The sequence below is a fragment of the Pristiophorus japonicus genome, chromosome 5 (assembly GCF_044704955.1).
Source record: "Pristiophorus japonicus isolate sPriJap1 chromosome 5, sPriJap1.hap1, whole genome shotgun sequence".
Taxonomy (NCBI): Eukaryota; Metazoa; Chordata; class Chondrichthyes; family Pristiophoridae; genus Pristiophorus; species Pristiophorus japonicus.
In genome coordinates, this window is record NC_091981.1 from 54322444 (window position 1) to 54341309 (window position 18866).

An 18866-nucleotide genomic window follows, 5' to 3' on the forward strand; every position below is an offset into this window, starting at 1 on the left:
TGAATAGCCTTGGTCGTCTAATGAACTGGCTCCGGTTATCACTGTATTATAGCTGCTGCTTCTTCCCCGAGCTTTGTAACTAGGTGTAAAAGGAAGACTTGCACTTATGTAATGCCTTTCACGACCTCAGGATGTCCAAAAGTGCTTTACAGCCAATGAAGTAGTTTTTTGAAATGTAGTCACTGCTGTATTGTGGGAAATGCGGCAGCCAATGTGCGCACAGCAAGCGCCTTCAAACAGCAATGAGATAATGACCAGATAATCTGTTTTAATGATGTCGGTTGAGGAATAAATATTGACCAGGGCACCAGTTCCTATGTTCCTAATCACTTTGGGATGCTTTGTAAGACTGGAGAGTGGACATGAAGTAGCTCAGCTGAACTGCTTCTGCACTTTTGCCCTCTTATCCAGGGAAAGGTTCCAGTTTTCCTGTCTGTCACGTATGTAACCTTCATGTAACAACACTGCAATACTGTATATACTTGAGAAATGCACACATTGACCACAGGGAGTGAACTTGTGGGAGACACTCCTCACCTGGCCATCCAGGTATATAAAGGGAGGTCCCACACAGAGTCATCACATCTTGGTCCTGTGAATAAAGGTGCAGGTCACAGAGTGACCTTGTCCATAGAATGTGCCTCGTGTGGATTTGTGGTATTGTGTAAGGACTCTACATTGGCGACGAGAAATGGAAATCAATGACCCATGAGAATGGCCACCGGTAGCACAGAGGAACGGTACTGTGTTGGTGAGGATTGGGACGGTTTCATTGAGAGGCTTCAGCAGAGCTTTGTCACAAAGGACTGGCTGGGAGATGCAGCGGCCGACAAGCGAAGGGCTCATCTACTGACCAGCTGTGGATCTAAGACTTACGCGCTCATGAAAGACCTGCTTGCACCCGAGAAGCCGGCGGACAAAACCTTTGAAGAGCTCAGCAAGCTAATCAGTGAGTACCTCAAACCGGCGAGCAGCATACACATGGCCCGACACAGATTTTATACCCACCGACGCCGGGAAGGACAGAGCATATCGGACTTCGTTGCGGACCTCCGGCGTTTGGCCAGCCTCTGTAAGTTCACAGACACCTGCAGGGGGGAGATGCAAAGGGATTTCTTTATTGAGGGCATCGGTCATGCCGGGATTTTCAGAAAGTTAATCGAGACCAAGGACTTGACCTTGGAAGCAGCGGCGTTGCTGGCTCAGACTTTTATGGCGGGGGAGGAAGAAACCAAGATAATATACGCGCGCAATCCTGACTCCAGGGGGGTGGGATCAGGGGATCAATATCATAAACGCAACTCAGAGCCCAGCAGTCAGGCAAAGGCAGTTCGACACACCCCAGGCAGCAATAGACCCCAGAACAGGTTTTCAACAGACAATGGCAGGCTGAACGGACATTTACGCCATCCCAGTGGACAATGCATTCTGGGATGGGGCCATTGACACCCACTAACAGGGTGCTCAAGAGCAGTCAAAGGGACAATCAGCAAGGAATATCTGGTAACAACTCTTTTGTTCACAACAATGGGAATCTCAGTTCATGCTGGAGGTGTGGGGGCAGACATGCTGCCAGGACTTGCAGGTTTCAACAGTTCGCCTGCAGAAATTGTAACCTCACTGGCCATTTAGCCAGAATCTGCAGGAAGCCTGCGACCAGGCTAATTTACGAGGCAGATGGACCAGGAGAGGGGTCTGCGAGGCAGGATGTCGCGTGGGGCAAATCAATGGACGCTGAAGTTCAGTGGGTTCATGTGGCAAACGTTCACAGCTCATATATCAAAATGTCACCTATGATGATGAAGGTCCTATTAAACAGCATCCCGGTATGCATGGAGCTGGACACGGTGACCAGCCAGTCACTCATGAGCGTTCAACAATTCGAAAAGCTATGGTCACTCAAAGCCAGCAGACCAAAACTAGAAGCATTGAGACTCAATTACGGACATACCCCAAAGAAATCATTCCAGTGCTAGGCAGTGCAACGTTAGCTGTCACACACAATGGATCAGTGAACCGGCTGCCGCTCTGGATTGTCCCGGGCAATGGTCCAGCACTGTTGGGGAGGAGCTGGTTAGCTGAGATGAACTGGAAATGGGGGGATGTGCACGCAGTGTCATCTGTGGAGCGAAGTTCATGCTCACAGGTCCTACAGCAATTTGAGTCGCTATTCCAACCTGGCGTCGGGACGTTCAAAGGTACCAAAGTAGTGATTCGCATCACCCCGGACACCAGACCAGTGCACCACAAAGCCAGAGCTGTGCCGTATGTGATGCGGGAGAAAATTGAAAGCGAATTGGACCGTTTGCTGAGAGAGGGCATCATCTCGCCCGTTGAATTCAGCGATTGGGCGAGCCCCATTGTTCCCGTCCTAAAAGCGGATGGCTCAGTCATGATCTGTGGCGACTACAAGGCCACTATCAACCGGGTGTCCCTACAAGACCAATACCCGCTTTCGAGAGTCGAGGATCTTTTTGCCACCTGGCAGGCGGCAAGCTGTTCACCAAGTTGGACCTCACTTCAGCCTACATGAACTGGCTGACGAATCCAAACTACTGACCACAATCATCACGCACAAGGGACTGTTTGTTTACAACAGGTGCCCGTTTGGCATTCGATCAGCGGCCACGATCTTTCAAAGAAACATGGAATGCCTGCTCAAATCCATTCCTGGAACGATCGTATTCCAGGACGATATCCTCATCACGGGTCGGGACACCGAGGAACACCTCCACAACCTGGAAGAGGTGCGACGCCGACTGGACCGGGTAGGCCTGTGACTCAAGAAACCTAAGTGTGTGTTTTTGGCTCCCGAAGTCGAGTTTCTGGGCAGGTGGGTTGCTGCAGACGGGATTCGGCCTACCGAATCCAAAACAGAGGCGATTCGACGAGCACCCAGGCCCTGCAACACATCGGAGTTGCGTTCATTTCTGGGACTCTTGAACTATTTCGGGAACATTCTGCCGAACTTAAGCACATTGTTTTGGAGCCGCTACACGTGCTCCTGCATAAGGGTTGCAATTGGTTTTGGGGGGGACTGTCAAGAACGGACTTTCAATCGGGCAAGTAACCTACTTTGTTCAAATAAATTGTTGACCCTGTACAACTCCTGTAAGAAATTGGTTCTGACATGTGATGCATCATCCTATGGGGTCGGGTGCGTGTTGCAGCAGTACAATGCTGAGGGGCAACTCCAACCTGTGGCTTACGCCTCCAGGTCGCTCTCTCAAGCAGGACGTGGATATGGGATGGTTGAGAAGGAAGCACTCGCATGTGTCTATGGGGTGAAAACGAAGCACCAGTACCTTTTTGGCAGGAGGTTCGAATTAGAAATGGACCACAAGCCGTTAACATCCCTGTTGTCAGATAGCAAGGCTGTCAATGCCAATGCGTCAGCTCACATACAGCGATGGGCTCTCACGCTGGCTGCATATGACTACACAATCCAGCACTGGCCGGGCCGGCCAGGCTTCCACTGGCCACCACTGAGGGGGCAGCGGAGCAAAGCGCTGAGATGGTCATGGCTGTTGATGAATTTGACAGCGCAGGCTCCCCCATCACAGTCCGCCAGATCAAAATCTGGACCAACAGAGATCCCCTCCTATCTTTGATTAAGAAATGTGTCCTGACTGTGGATTGGGCACCCGCACACGGAGCATGTCCTGAGGAAGTCAGACCACTTCACAGGCGGATGGATGAGCTCTCCATCCAAGCCGACTGCCTACTATGGGGCAGCTGGGTAGTCATACCCCAGAGGGGCAGGGAAGCTTTCATCAGGGAACTCCACAGCGAGCACCCAGGCATCGTGCTGATGAAAACCATTGCCCGGTCACACGTTTGGTGGCCGGGAATTGATTCAGACCTGGAACTCTGTGTTCGCAGGTGCACAACGTGTGCTCAGCTGGGAAATGCCCCCAGGGAGGCCCCGCTCAGCCCGTTGTCCTGGCCCACCAGGCCATTGGCACGCATTCACGTAGACTACGTGGGTCCGTTCATGGGGAAAATATTTCTCATCGTGGTTGATGCGTACTCGAAATGGATCGAGTGCATCATTTTGAATTCGTGCACGACATCCACCACTGTGGAGAGTCTACGTGCGGTCTTTGCGACCCACGGTTTGCCAGACATCCTTGTTAGCGATAATGGCCCATGTTTCACTAGCTACGAATTCCGGGAGTTCATGTCAGGTAATGGCATCAACCATGTCGGCCTCCAATGGCCAGGCGGAACATGCGGTCCAAATCATAAAACAAGGCATGCTCAGGATTCAAGGTCCCTCCCTTCAATGCCGCCTATCGCGCCTCCTGCTGGCCTATTGGTCCCGACCGCACTCGCTCACGGGAGTCCCGCCCGCGGAGCTCCTTATGAAACGTACACTCAAAACTCGGCTGTACCTTATTCATCCTGTCTTGTCCGACATTGTTGAAGGCAAGCGCCAGTCCCAAAATGAGTACCATAATTCAAGGGGGAGATGTATAGAAATTGGTGACCCCGTATTTGTTCTCAATCACGCTTTGGGACCCAAATGGCTTGAAGGTACTGTAATAGACAAAGAGGGGAATAGGGTCATCGTGGTTAAACTTAACAATGGGCAGATATGCCGCAAGCATCTGGACCAAGTAAAAAAAAGATTCAGCATGGACACTGAGGAACCTGAGGAAGATCATGAGATGGTATTCACACCACCGCCAGTGAACGAGCAACAAGAACATTCAGCAGCATACACAGTCCCTGCGGTCAGCCCGGACAGACCGGAATCACCACAGGGGACAGACACGCAGGCCAAGGCTCAACAGCCAGAGCCCCAACTGCGGCGCTCCACGAGGGAGCGCAGACCACCCGAAAGACTTAACCTGTGATCCCAATAACACGTTGGGGAGGAGGTGACATCTTGTATATAACCTTCATATAACAACACTGCAATACTGTATATACTTGAAAAATGCACACATTGACCACAGGGGGTGAACTTGTGGGAGACACTCCTCACCTGGTCATCCAGGTATATAAAGGGAGGTCCCACGCAGTGTCATCACTTCTTGGTCCTGTGAATAAAGGTGCAGGTCGCAGAGTGACCTTGTCCATAGAATGTGCCTTGTGTGGATTTGTGGTATTGTGTAAGGACTTTACACTATCCCCTCAATCCTACCATCTACATCCATAGTAGGGTAGCATTCATTTCCTTTCTGGAGGGTTTCCTATCATTAAATGTAATAATAGATTTGCCAGCAAAGAATACCTTCTCCATATCAGACTCTGATGTGTCAGAGTTCTGAGCCTGCTTCCTTGTCACTTTGAACTTCTTTCTCTCCTCGGTGGTGTGGACCTGCTGTCCCAACGCATGTGCCCGCTGGGTGGACCTTTCATCGTGTACACTTGGAGAAGCCTTGTTGGGCTCAGCAGCAGCTGAAGCTTTGCAGTACGGACACTAAACTCAGCAGCGTTCCATGCAGGAACAAATTCTGTGGAGAGAGCCTTGGGTAGAAAAACTTGCACTTCAGTTAAAGAACAATCGTTGCGGTAGCTTCCCTGCTCAGGCCCCAGTTAAAGCTGCATCGGGGTCCTAGTGATGTAATGGAGCCCCGATTTTCATAAACTTAAGAGGCTCCTGCCTGCTTAATGCGGCACTTCATCTACTTGCCAAACTCTGCAGGTTAACAGCGGAAATGGTCGGAATCTGAGCGGGTAGTAGCCTAAGTGTTGCTCAGTAGGTAGCTCTCTCGCCTCTGAGTCAGAAGTCCCACTCCAGAGTGTTGAGCACAAAATCTAAGCAGACACACTAGTGCAGTGCTGAGGCATCTTTGGGGTGAGATGTTAATCAAGGTCCCGTCTGTCTTTTTGACAATAGAGGGGGTCAATTTTAACCCCTGCCCACCTGGTGGAAACCGGTGTAGGGCAGTTAACAGAAGAACAAACTTACATTTATATAACGTCTTTCACAACACCGGAACAACCCAAAACCCAAACCCAGGTAGCCATAAAAGAGCACATGGCACTATTTTAAAGAAGATCAGGGGAGTTCTCTTCAGTGTCCTGGCCAATATTTATCCCTCAACCAACATCACGAAAGCAGATTATCTTGTCATGATCACATTGCTGTTTGTGGGAGCTTGCTGTGCACAAATTGGCTGCCACCTTTCCTACGTTACAACAGTGATTATACTTGAAAAGGTACTTAGTTGGCTATAGAGCGTTTTGGGTTGTTCCGGCGTTGTGAAAGACGTTATTGTCAAAAAGTCTGAGCTGTGGCAAAAGATTGGAGAAACTTAGGGTTTTTAATCTGGGATAGGAAGTGTCTGCGAGGTATATAAGATAGTCAAGGGAATGGAAAAGATAACTCTGAAGTTCATTGGATGCCGATGTAACCACGTTGGCAATCTCTGCCCATATTCGACGGTATGCACAGGGTGGAGGTTTCCCCTGCCCACCCTGTGTTAAATCCGCCCACCTGCCGCTCACAATGCTCACCAGAACCTTGTTCGCCTCCTCGCGAAAGGGTTTCGCCCTTTTACGGTCCAATTTGGCCTCCATTCACTTTTTATTTTACATAATATATGTTGGTTTATATTATAGGATTAGGATAACTTTGAGTGCTAAATAATAGTTTAAAAATGGTTAATCTTTGATAAATTTTAAAAAACGGTTATTCTACAAACACAAACTTAGCTGCCAATGAAAACACTTCTTTTCCTCTCTCTCTCTCTCTCTCTGACCCTCCCTGTGCTTCTGAGCATGTGTGATGACCCCTGACCTCTCAAAATGTGGCAAAAAACCCCACACAAAAAACCCACACATGCGCACAATAGCATTGCTAGGGAAGCTTTTTTTTTCACTTCCATTTTAGGTGGGTGATCGTGAGATCGCCGAAAAATCACATCGCCCATTTGACATCGCCGGGGTAAGGCCAAGTGGAAAATCGCAAAAAAGAAATGGGCGATGTGCCGGCGATCAGCAAGGCCAAAACGTCCCACATCGCTGGAACATTGGCCACATTTTTGGGCGATGGCCCCCTAGTGGAAAGTCTAGCCCATTGTTTTAAATTAAATCGCAACAATAGGATGAGTGAACCCAGGTTCAATCTAGTAAAAGGTGAATTTAGAGAATGATATCAGGAGGTTCTTCATGCAAAGGGTGATCAATATATGACTCCCAGAGAGAGTAATGGAGGCTAAAGCAACTGATTTATTTAAGAAACAATTGAATGGTGCAATGGTTGAATTTACGATCTTTTGGATGGATGAATTAAGAATGGCTTTCCTCATTTTAAATTATCCTGAGTTCTATCTCATGGTATATTATTTTTATTGTAAAATACTTTTATTTGATTTTGCCTTGCCCCTCCTTTCAGAACACAGATTTTTTTTCCCGCTATCCCATTTTCTCCTCCAATCTTTGACCAATAAACACTTTGGGGGATTTTTCCCTTCCTCCACTGGATGAGTTGCTGAAACCGGAAACCCTGGCAAAATAGCATTAATGGCATTTACACCATCTTTCTGGATTGTCTGTGGCTCCTTTGACAAAGTTATGGGAATGATCAGGAAAATCTCTATATAAGTTCACCCTCCCGCCCCCCCCCCACCCCCCGAGTAAAGATGGTCAACTTTAATCCAAGAGAAAAGTTTTTGTTTATATTGTGCCTTACTCCATCCTCAGGATCTCCCAAAGCACTGCATAACTAACAGACTACTTTTGAAGTGCAATCATTGTTTTTTAGTAAGGTCCAATTAACAACAATTTGCATTTAAATAGCACCTTAAACATGGAGAACATCGTAAAGTTTCAAGTTCCCCTCCAAGTCACAACTTGGACATATATCTCTGTTCCTTCATCTTCACTAGGTGAAAATCCTGGAACTCCCTACCAAACAGCACCAGGCTGTCCTTCATCACATGGACTGCATCGGTTCAAGAAGGCGGCTCACCACCACCTTCTGACGGGGTAACGAGGGGATGGGCAATAAATGCTGGCATTGCCAGTGACGCCCACATCTCTAGAACAAATATATATTTTTTAAGTGCTTCGTAGAGAAAGGAAAAACAGGCGCTGAGACAAAGGGAGAGATTTGTGAAAAGTATCCAAAGACTTAGCCAAAGAGTTGGGCTTCCAGAAGGATCTTAGATCATTATAATCAGTCCAATACGGGAATTACAGTCTCTGTCATAGGTGGGACAGACTGTGGTTGAGGGAAGGGGTGGGTGGGGAGCCTGATTTGCCGCATGCTCCTTCCGTTGTCTGCGCTTGACTTCTGCATGCTCTTGACGACGAGACTCGAGGTGCTCAATGCCCTCCCGGATGCTCTTCTTCCACTTAGGGTGGCCTTGGGCCAGGGATTCCCAGGTGCTGGTGGGAATGTTGCACTTTATCAAGGAGGCTTTGAGGGTGTCCTTGAAATGTTTCTTCTGCCCACCTGGGGCTCGCTTGCCATCAAGAAGGATCCTAAAGGGGCGAGGTGGCAAAGTTCAGGACAGGATTCCAGAGAATGGAACCTTCTGGAATCCCCTTCTTAAACAGCAAATGAATGAATGACTGGCTAATCTGCTTTTGCTGGCTTTGGTTGAGGGAGGAATGTTGGCCAGGGCACCAGGTGAATCACCCATGCTTCAAATAGTGCCATGCGATCTTTAAGCTACTTTACCATCTCCCTGAAGAATTTTGCAATAATACTTTAATCAACAATTCGTCATGTGCTAACAGATTGTGAAACAAGATTTTCTCATGGAGTGATGAATTTACTGCAACAAGCTCCTGGTGAGTTTTATTTGTAAAAATTGTGAAAATATCCGGTTTAACAGTGAAATTGCAGAAGTGTGCCAAGTCATGACTATTAACACCATACAAAGGATGTTTTCAATTTCTTCCTGTACAACATGTTGCTATTATTATTTTTGGTTAATATTTAATCCTTTAAAAATCTTCCGGGCAATTATCAGAGTTCTACATTTTTCTAAGTGGGCTGAGGTTTTTTTTTCCACAGATCTACTCCTTGGCTTCTGTGACTTCGATACTTTATGGCGTAAGTCCGGCAACTCTGAGCTCCCAGCAGGGAGCCTTACCCAAAGGGAGCATGCATCAAAGGTAGGGTGACTATGTTGCAGTGCCAATTCTCTGACCTTTGATCCTTTCAGGTATAGCTCCCCACTGGGAGTATCAGATCAATGGAACTTACCTTTATCTCTGTAATGAATACAAATTCCAGCAGGTGCAAACAGATTTCCTGGTGCAAAGTTTGAAAATGGGATTTCAGATGGTAATGAAGGGCCGAATTTTCTGGGGTTGTGTGGGCTGGAATGAAGGCGGGACGGTGGGAAATTTTTAAAAGTTGGAGTGGGCCAGGAACCTGCCATCATCCCGTTCCCTTGCGCCTTTCCCTCGGGAGCGTTTGCCGGTACGGCAGCGACCCGACCGGCAGAGGTGGGTGACCTAACTGAAATCATTAAAACCTTGCTTACAGACATTTAAGAGCCTCTTTCCCCTTACATTTCAAATTTCCCTGCATGGCCATGGGAATCACACAGCTCGGGAACCACGTCTGTCAATCTGAGGCGGGAGTTGAGTGGCCATTGCTCCAGCTGATTACTTGACAGCATCAAATGTAGTTTACAAACTCTCACTTCACGGCTGATCACTTTCCTCAGGCAGAAGCTATTGCTGACTGCATTCCCAGCACAGATTGAACTTTCTGCAGACTGCAAGTATTTCCAGCAAAGTCTCCATCCAGTGTAACCTCATGCAAGCACCTCTCTCACCATTGACAGATTGCTTCTCTCAACTCTACTTGACCTACCATCTCTTCTGTCAGCATGGGTGCCATTTATCACCTTGGTCCTCAGAATCTGACTACAATGAACCCCAACACCAGCAGCACCAGGCACACCAGCAGCACCAACAACATCACCAACCTTCTCCTCAATGCCCTAATGCTCCACAGGACAGAGGGCATCAGCACAAGGCTGCACTGTGCCGAAGGCGATACCCACAACACAGGGTACACAGGCAGAGGATGAGCTTCCTCAACATGACTGAACAGCAATGCCAAGGAAGGCTGAGGCTATCGCACCAGGTCGTCGTAGATATTTGCACATTGCTGGAGCAAGATCTGCAGCCCAGAGGAACGGGTGGACACTCCTTACACCACTGTCAAAGTCACCAACACTCTCAACTTCTTCGCCTCGGGCTCCTTCCAGGATTCTGAAGCAGAAATTTGCGACATCTCGCAGTCAGCAGACCACAGATGCATCACACAGGTCACCGATGCCCTCTTTGACAAGTCAACTAATCATATAAACTTTGCCACCGATGAAGCCAGTGTTACTGAGCAGGAATTCAGCTTTGCCACTCTGGTTGGCTTCCCACGGGTGCAGGGTGCCACTGAATGCACACGTGTGGCGATCAGGGCACCCTATCATCACCCAGAGGACGACCGCCAAAATTGTTGAAGCAGTCATAGCAGAGAAGTCAGGAGGCTGCCTCTATCTCTGCTGGAGCCACAGGGGTAGCACCACATAGAAGCACGTGCAAGAGAAAGATACTACACAAGTAGATTCACAAGGGTGGCCATTTGGATGTTAATGTTAATTTTCAATTAATTTAACGTGAACCATAAATTTCTTTCCTTTCAAAATTTTCTGGTCTTGGACAAATTTGTGTGCACCATTGGAAGTGGTTTAGTTAGTTGGAGTGAAAGGTCAGACATAATGTTGGTCAACTGCAAGGGCTTCCACTCCCTTAACGCACAGCTGGTTTGCAACCATAGGAAGATCATCATGCATATGTGTGCCAAATTCGATGGTAGCTGTCATGACTCTTTTGTACTGCGCCAGTTCACCCTCCCTCAGCTCTTCGCACCGCCAAATAGACTTTCCGACTGACTGCTTGGAGACAAGGGCCATCCACTGAAGGCGTGGCTCAGGACACCCTTGAGGAGGCCAGATACTGAGGCCGAGGAGAGATATAATGAAAGCCACATGTCCACCAGATGTGTCATAGAGCAGACAATAGGCATGCTGAAAATGTGATTCAGATGCCTTGACAGATTTGGAAGAGCCCTTCAGTATGCACCAGCCAGGGTCTCCAGAATCATCATAGTGTGTTGCACCCTGCACAACAGCAGTGAGGATTAATGCTGTATGAGGAGCAAGGTACTGAGCACACAGCCTCTTCAGAGTGGGAGGAGGAGGAGCATCAGCTGGAAGATGAAGACGAGCAGGATCTGGAGGAACCTACGGTGCAGATGACACCAGCATCCAAGCACATTGCTGTCCGGGAAGCCAGAGATGGCCTCACCATGGCCAGATTTACTTAAATTTATGCAATACACCCATATGGCTGCCACATGCTTTGCCAGTTCAGCAACATCCCACGGCCACATCATTAAGCATCCCTACAATGACCAATGCATTCCTTTCACAGTCACCACATTGCTGGAGGTAACATTATGTCTGACCTTTCACTCCAACTAACTAAACCACTTCCAACGGTGCACACAAATTTGTCCAAGACCAGAACATTTTGAAAAGAAAGAAATTTATGGTTCACGTTAAATTCATTGAAAATTCACATTAACATCCAAATGGCCACCCTTATGAATCTACTTGTGTAGTATCTTTCTCTTGCACGTGCTTCTATGTGGTGCTACCCCTGTGGCTTCAGCAGAGATAGAGGCTGCCTCCTGACTTCTCTGCTATGACTGCTTCAACACTTTTGGTGGTCGTCCTCTGGGTTTTGAAGCCTATGATGGCCCCATCAAAGTCTGCTCCTCCTGCGACTATGCAAGGGCAGACTCGGCCATCGCTGTCCGGGAGGCACCTGGAGCTCTGACTGAGGGGGTGGCAACCGAGGAGAAGTGTGAGCGCTTTGTCACAAGTCCCCGCTTCCATGTCCCCGCTCACCATCATCCCTCTCGTGGGCCACCTGCACTTCCCTGCTAACAAGGAGTTGGAGAGCACCTTGCTGCACATGAGGTCCTACGTCTACACTGACATCCCTCCTAAAGAGGAGGTCTATGAGCCTCTGCCATCTATTCTCCATATATAGCCTTTTATCCTGCATAGATACCCATCTATTGTCCATAGATAGCCATCTATTCTGCATAGAGACCATGTCCCCCTCTGAATGGCGCATTAGCTGCTCCATGCAGGTGGCCATCCTATTCATGGAAGAGCCTACAGTCGCCATCGCCTGTGATACAGTGGTGTTCATGTTGGAGATAGACTCCTCCACTCTCTGACTACTGGTAGTCATCGTGCTCGCAAAACCTGTCAGAGCCTCCTGCACTTGTTCCTGCAGTTCCAGGATCGTCCTCTTTCTGGATGGCCCCCGAGGCTCAGCGTCTGCATGCAGCTGAGCAGAACTGGGAGAGTCCTGCGCCCTCCGACAAGGCGTCTCCACTGCTGTCCCTGTCTCCACCATCTGCTCTTGCTCAGTTGTGATCTGTGACACTCCAGATGACAACACTACTCTATTTCGCAATGGACCCACCAAAGTGTGCCTTTCTGCGCTGGTGCTGGGTGCGCTCATGTCTGGTGATGGTGCACCCTCAGAGGCTGGAGGCTCCTCTAAGAAGTCATCTTCCTCTTGCTCCTGGACAGTGGTTGGGGACCCTTGATGGGCCTTGGGGCGAGTAAAGAGATGAGTTGGATATGTAATATGTAAAATGGGTACAGAAACCATTACGCACATAATGACCATTCAATGCCTGCTGACATCAGCCCCACATATGAGTAACTAATGTATGCCATGTTGCTGTATGATATGTATTCTATCACCAGGTTGCTGTGATATCGCCCCCTCTCCGTCTTCCTCCTCCAGGTGCTCGACTACTCCCACCAGCTCTAAGGCAGCCTCCTCTGCTGTGGTCAGGGTGACCATTGATGGGGTTCCACCTCCAGTTCGCTCCCTCTCCCGCTCCCTCTTATTGTGGGCTCCCTTTTCCTGAAAGGAGGGAAAGAAGCGAAGGTTGAGTTAGAGTGATGGAAAGAGTATATGGAATGGATGGGTTACATCTGTAGAGGTAGAATATGATGGAGTGGGTTAGCAATTTCAAGTGTCCTCCTTGTGTGTTGTTAGTTGGTATGATTGCACTAGGATGAGGGTGAGTGTGAGAGGTGGTTAATCAGATGGGGATGTGATAATTTAGATAGATGGAGAGGGATGGGTTGAGGTCCAAGGTATGTTGGTGTGAGTAAGGATGTGCAGGATTAGGTTTGGTAAGGCAGAATGATGTGGATGTGATGAGTGGCACAGCAGGATGAAGGTGTGTGTGGCTTTGTACTCACCTTTCCTGTTTTAACGGGATTGTTGAAGCGTTGAGGCACTGCACCCAGGTTCTCCTGATCACATCCCTGCTATTCACCTCCTTTGCTAATTGGAGCCAGGCTCCTTTGCTATGCTGGTCAGGTCTCTTCCCATCAGCAGGGAAAAGGGCTTCCCAGAAGCATATGGAGGGAGTCATCGGAGAACCTGGATGCAGCCCTTTGCCTCTATGCAGTCATCTCTGGTAGTGTATGCAGCAGTGGAATTGTGAAGTGGCCATGGATCCTTTAAATATCCCGGCTGAAAACTCGTCATCGATGATGTCACCAGATCCGCACCTTTTAATCGGGCCGGGTAACATGCAGGGCATGCTTAATAGGCCCCATTAATGTAAAGTCGATCTGTGGAGCGGGATGGAGTCAGCAATGGGCTCGTGACCTCCCACGGCGACCACCTGCACCAGATCCCCAAGATAAAGAAAATTCCGGCTGAAGTCTCCAGGTCTCCACTCAAATAGTCCATTGTCGTGAATCATGGACCTGATTGTCCGCCATGCCTTCCTTGCACTCCCCTCTTCATCAACTGCAAGGTTTATCAGGACAGTGATGGGTTGTTCACCAGTCACTTTGATGGATGCTGCCTCAGCACTCGAGAAGCTGAACAGCATCTAGGACAGATAGGTTTGTTTGATCAGTGCACCTTCGACTATAAGCACTCCTTCAGTACTGCACTGAAGTGTCGACCTAGATTATGGGCTCAAGTTCAAGAGTGACTCTTGAATTCACATCCTCCTAATTCAGAGGCAAGAGCAGCACTACCTCTGAAATGAGTGGAGATTTTGAGGTATATATAGATTTATGTAGAGAGATATAGAGAAATAACTAATTAATATATATATGTTAATATATAATAAATATAATATAATAGATATTATATATATATATATATGAGACTGAAAAATAAAGTATATCTGCATTTTCGAAAGACGATATTGGATGACTCATTGTTGAGAAACATTGTGGTAAACAAATAGCAGGTACATGTTAGTTTTTCTTTTGTAGGAAGCTGCTGTTCTACTCGTCCCGTATCTTTCATGTAAGTGATGTAATCTCAGGAGACTACTATTGCTCAGCTGTGACAGATAAAATCAGTAAACGCATAAATCATAATGTGTCCTTCTCGGGCACATAAGGGCTTTTTCATAAAAAAAGAATCCAGTGGGGGAGGAAAGGTATAATAGTGGGGCGTCGGTGGTGGGGCTGGGAAGGTGTGAATTCTTTAAGGTAGCTGGATGTGTTTTTTTCCTTTCGGGTATAAGAGGATGCAGCCTGACACAACTGTTGCAAGGACAGGTGTCTCACACAGTTGTCTCTGACACAGAAAGGTGGGGAAATTCTACTGGCCTGTGAACAGGTAAGTCCCAGATTTCCCATCCCCTGCTACATGGTCTTGTGACCCTGCTTCACCAAGCGACAGTCTTAAACCTCTGCTTGCACGAGGCAGGATTTGAGGCAATGACATAGTCTGAGAGAAGAAGTGGTGTGTGAAAGTTTGCTGCTGTTACTCCACGTGTGAATTTCTGGGCTCCTGCACAACTTTGAAGTGGAGCTCATGTATCCCCAGCATCAGCCAGTAGAACAAAAGGAAGTAGGTGCAGGGTGATAACCAATAGATATTCTCAATGACTACCTTCCACCATCTACCCAAGCCCCAGTTTTCATTATCTCTCTATAACCTCACCTGCTTTATCTTTAAAACCTCCTCCAGCTCTACAACTCTTCGAGAATGCTGCATTCCTCCAATTCTGGTCTCTTTTGTAACCCTGATTTAATTGGTGGCCGTCCTTAAAGCTGCCTGGGCCCTAAACTCTGTAATTCCCTCCCTAAACCTCTCCGCCTCTCCACCTCTCTCTCCTCCTTTCAAGCGCTGCTCAGAACCTATCACTTTGACTATTGGTCAGTTGTCCTAATATCTCTTTATGCAGCCGGTGTAAAATTTTGTCTGATAATCAGTAAAGTGCCGTGGGACATTTTACTACATTGAAGGTGCTATATAAATGCAAATTGTTGTTGAAGCTTCCAGTAAAGTTGCTTCCCTGTCTACACTGGGAAATGCAAATCACATCTGCATGTGGAGAATATAGCTGACAGAGAAATAATTTGTTTCCAAGATGCAGAAAAATTAAATTGTTTCTATGATCATATGAACAGAGATAAAGGAAGAGGATGTGGTTAACATTGAGAAATCACATAAGCATTTTCAAACCATTACTCAGAAGAATCGGGGTTTCGTCCTTTTTAGAAACATGGATTAATTCAGTATCTTAGTTGGCCCCAGAGAAAAAAAAACAATTGATTGGAGATATGACACTTAAAAGTGTAAAACTGCTTGAACATTTTGTTATTCGTCAGGTTATAGATAATAAAAAATAAACTCTGTGAAATAATTGTCTGTGAAATATCATTAAATGTGTTCCAATCAGCTTTATAGGGATAGAGTGAAAACGAGCTGGTGGGCCAGTGCTCTGTGGTTTAATGTGCTGCCAAGTCTGTGCTGAGGCTCAGACCAGGAAGGGCCCTAGTCAGAAATAAAAACTGAAGAGGCTATAAATAAGAACATAAAAACATAAGAAATAGGAACAGGAGTAGGCCACATGGCCCTTCGAGCCTGCTCCACCTTTCAATAAGATCATGGACTCAGCTCCACTTCCCCGCCCGCTCCCCATAACCCCTTATCCCCTTATTGTTTAAGAAACTGTCTATTTCTGTCTTAAGTTTATTCAATGTCCCAGATTCCAAAGCTCTCTGAGGCAGCGAATTCCACAGATTTAGAACCCTCTGAGAGAAGAAATTTCTCCTCATCTCTGTTTTAAATGGGCGGCCCCTTATTCTAAGATCATGCTTTCTAGTTCTAGTCTCCCTCATCAGTGGAAACATACTCTCTGCATCCACCTTGTCTAGCCCCCTCATAATCTTATGTTTCGATAAGATCACCTCTCATTCTTCTGAATTCCAATGAGTAGAGGCCCAACCTACTCAACCTTTCCTCATAAGTCAACCCCCTCATCTCCAGAATCAACCTCATGAACCTTCTCTAAACTGCCTACTTTCGTAAATATGGAAACCAAAACTGCACGCAGTATTCCAGGTGTGGCCTCACCAATACCTTATATAGTTGTAGTAAGACTTTCCTGTTTTTATACTCCATCTCCTTTGCAATAAAGGCCAAGATACCCCATTGGACTTCCTGATCACTTGCTGTACTTGCATACTATCCTTTTGTGTTTCATACACAAGTACCCCCAGGTCCCGCTGTACTGCAGCACTTTGCAATTTTTCTCCATTTAAATAATAACTTGCTCTTTGATTTTTTTCTGTCAAAGTGCATGACCTCACACTTTCAAACATTATACTCCATCTGCCAAATTTTTGCCCACTCACTTAGCCTATCTATGTCTTTTTGCAGATTTTTTGTGTCCTCCTCACACATTGCTTTTCCTCCCATCTTTGTATCGTCAGCAAACATGGCTACGTTACACTCAGTCCCTTCTTCCAAGTCATTAATATAGATTGTAAATAGTTGGGGTCCCAGCACTGATCCCTGCGGCACCCCACTTGTTACTAGTTGCAACCAGAGAATGAACCATTTATCCCGACTCTCTGTTAGTTAGCCAATTCGCCATCCATGCTAATATATTACCCCCAACCCCGTGAACTTTTATCTTGTGCAGTAACCTTTTATATGGCACCGTAGCACAATAGTCAGCAGGGCCGTCAGGATGTGAAAGGAGAAAAAGCAGGTTAACATCTTGGGGCGTAGACCTTTCATCAGAGGGTCCCCTGGTCCGGGCGGGGATAGATGAATTTAGCTTCGGCACCTAGTGGGACACTACAGCTGACCTCCGTGCTCTCAGGGTGGGGAGGAGAAAAATTGGCTAGACTTCCCTCTCCCGATCAAGGAAAGTGGAACATGCACAGGCCTAGATTCTCATCTTCACCGCCTGGGTGGTAATTTTTTGGAGCAGATTGCCCGCCCAATTATAGAGTCCGCCCACTGATTTCCATGGAAAGAATATTGGGTGGGTTCTACAACAGGTGGGCAATAATCCACTATGCCAGATTATTGCCCAGGCATTGAAGACAAAACTCTACCCCCCACGTATATATATGAGGCACGGGTCAGGCTCTGTTGTAATCTTTCCAGAGTCGATCAGTTCGCAGACTCACTCTGTCTGGGTTAACATCAGGAAGAGAGTTCCTTGGGTGAGGATGGAGAGGAATTCCACTACACTCAGCAGGGAACAGGAGAAATCATTAAAACAAAATCAGGATGGTGTCACTGGTATTTGAATATTGTGCTCTAAGGGTGAGTTCACACCTCAACCGTAGTGCTTTGGATTCTCATTGAGCTCCAGTTCAGGGTAAATGTGGTCTGTATCTGATATCAGGGCCCAACCTGATAACAAAAGGATGCTGAGTGAGATTTTTTGGAGAAGGTAGTCTCAGTTCGCTTTGCTTTGGGATCATCATCATCATCATAGGCAGTCCCTCGAAATCGAGGGAGACTTGCTTCCACTCTAAAAGTGAGTTCTCAAGTGACTGTACAGTCCAATACGGGAATTACAGTCTCTGTCACAGGTGGGACAGACAGTCATCGAAGGAAAGGGTGAGTGGGGAGTCTGGTTTGTCGCACGCTCCTTCCGCTACCTGCGCTTGTTTTCTGCATGCTCTCGGCGACGAGACTCGAGGTGCTCAGCGCCCTCGGACGCTCTTCCTCTACTTAGGGTGGTCTTTGGCCAGGGATTCCCAGGTGTCGGTGGGGATTTTGCACTTTATCAAGGAGATTTTGAAAGTGTCCTTGAAATGTTTCCTCTGCCCACCTGGGGCTCACTTGCCGTGTAGGAGTTCCGAGTAGAGCGCTTGCTTTGGGAGTCTTGTGTTGGGCATGCAGACAATGTGGCCCGCCCAACGGAGCTGGTTGAGTGTGGTCAGTGTTTCGATGCTGGGGATGTTGGCCTGATCGAGAACACTGACGTTGGTGCATCTATCCTTCCAGGGGATTTGCAGGATCTTGCGGAGACATCGTTGGTGGTATTTCTCCAGCGATTTGAGACGTCTGCTGTATATGGTCCACATCTCTGAGCCATACGGGAGGGCAGGTATCACTACTGCCCTGTAGACCATGAGCTTGGTGCAGATTTGAGGGCCTGATCCTCGAACACTCTCTTCCTCAGGTGACCAAAGGTTGCACTGGCGCACTGGAGGCAGTGTTGGACCTGCACATGCTGATAGTAGGCTCCCGAGGAATGGAAAGTGGTCCACGTTGTCCAAAGCCGCACCGTGGATTTTGATGACCAGTGCTGTGTGGCGCGGTCAGGTTGGTGGAGGATCTTGGTCTTACGGATATTTAGTGTAAGGCCCATGCTTTCGTATGCCTCGGTGAAGTTGTTGGCGATGACTTGGAGTTCAGCCTCTGAATGTGCACAGACGCAAGTGTTGTCCGCATACTGTAGTTCAACGACGGAGGATGGGACGGTCTTGGATCTGGCCTGGAGGTGACGAAAGTTGAACAGGTTCCCATTGGTTCTATAGTTTAGTTCCACTCCAGCAGGG